Here is a 2,173-nt window from a genome sequence, read left to right as displayed (position 1 = left end):
TAAACTTTTTTTAGATTTTCATTATCGTGAGAACGATGGCTTCAACTTTTGCATTGCAACTTTTCAGGAAAAGAAAGCCTGCCGTTTCTATTAGCTTGGATTCACCATCGATGTCACTGGTGGACGGGTTTCTGAACTGCCCACAGCCTTCCTATGAGACACAGACTGAGTAGGAAAAAATGGTGGTATTTTATCCTAAACATTAGTTAAGACTAATTATAGGAAGAGAAGTTGAAAAGTGCATGGTGAAGTGGTCCTTTAAGATGTTGGCTTTTCACGCGGGAGGACCCGGGTTCTATTCCTGGGTGTTACACTTGCCCCAAAGCCCACTCCCACCTCCATTTATTCAAGTGACCACATGTATTTGTTTTACTGAGGTTCAGGTTATTTTAGGCATAGTTTTAGTGAGGCTATAAGATTAGGAATTTTACTGAGGCTACGTTTAGGAATACCTGGTGGCGACCGCTCCGAGGTCGGCTCAGTTCGCCATATTTGACCCGTGGGCGAGCATCTTTTGGGGTGAGCGTTCTTGTCACAGAGAAAGCCTTGCCTTGCCGGTTCCCACAGACGAATAACAGTCTAAGTCCACACTATTGATCCATAATATATAAATGATAGATAAGGGTTCAGGACAACGAGGCCTTTTCGTGGAGGGGTCAGTCTGAAATTTGGACTTAGACTGTTTTTCGTCTGTGGTACTTTACTGACAACATGACCAGTAGTAGCCAAGCTGGATGCATCGTGGAGGAATCAAACCCCAGTCAGCATTGTGCTAGCTGGGCTAGCCTGACATGGCCAGATTAATGTCACTGTGTCATATTTTCTGCACTGACAGATTCGTCTGGTTTCCAGGCTATAGTGCTGTGTAGGTAATTTGACCCCTGTAAGTACAAACCGGACATCCGGTGACAGCCATTTAGACGTGGTCTTCTAGGCCGTAATTATTATGAGTGATACAGTATACAGTCATAACTAAAAGGACAGATGGCTGTGAGGTCATCTGTCATTAAACCTAAAACTGTAATTACTGATACACTCAACACACTCTCTCACTCACTCACTGCAGGACAAATGCACCCCAGAGACATAGAGAGACATCAGGATTGTAATGACGTCAACTGAGGGAGAGGAGGTTGCATAGAGAAGTGGAGAGAGCTGGTTGGATAGATGTATGAATGGGTGGATAGATGTTAGAACAAGAGAAAAGCTGAGAAGTATCAGTTTATTATCAGACACGAGAGAAGTGGAGGTTAGTGATAAAAATCACACCCGTGTGAACTGAGTGGTGTAAGGTCTTATATAGCCTGTCTGACGTAATGAAATCATGTCTGACGTAATGAAATCACACCCGGGTGAACAGGGTGAACATAGCAACCATGCTCATTTTTTGAGCACAGACAGACTAACAAAGCCAGTTGTAGGAGTGGTTTACACCACTCAAAAAGGAGAGAGAGAGAGATGACTGGAATAAAAGAAAAAGGTTGTGGTTGGTCTTCACTGTGTGTGTGTGTGTGTGTGTGTGTGTGTGTGTGTGTGTGTGTGTGTGTGTGTGTGTGTGTGTGTGTGTGTGTGTGTGTGTGTGTGTGTGTGTGTGTGTGTGTGTGTGTGTGTGTGTGTGTGTGGAGATGCAGTGCTGAGTGTCAGCACTCAAAGTACAGGAAGCGACTCTAAGTACATGAAGTGTGTGTGTGTGTGTGACCCTGATTAAACATTAAAGCAATGGCCATTTGGATCAAAGCCAAATGGATCTCAATGATGGAGACAGACAGACAGACAGACAGACAGACAGGTTGAGAAAGACACAGCAGGATAAACTGTGCGTCTTGTTTTTAGCCATTTGTTTTATTAAATGTAATGATTGTTGGTTCAATCCCTGCCATGTTGAAGTGTCCTTGAGCACGACACTGAATCTGATTGCCTTGTATGGCTGCTTCCACAGTCCGCGTGAAACATTGTAAAGCACTGTGCGAGTGTAGTGGGAAGACCAGAGAGCTTTGTATAAACGCAAGGCCATTACTATTTGAACGTGTGTAAGTCACAATAGTGAGACTCACCAAAAGCAGCAGTTTTATTCTGCACATAATCTGATGTTATTTTCTACTAAAACACCAGATAATTTACCATTTAGCATCACTGAACATATTGTAACATATTGTTACAATTTAGACATTTA

Source organism: Electrona antarctica (genome assembly GCF_951216825.1).
Source record: "Electrona antarctica genome assembly, chromosome: 12".
Classification (NCBI taxonomy): Eukaryota; Metazoa; Chordata; class Actinopteri; order Myctophiformes; family Myctophidae; genus Electrona; species Electrona antarctica.
This window is presented reverse-complemented; position numbering follows the sequence as displayed.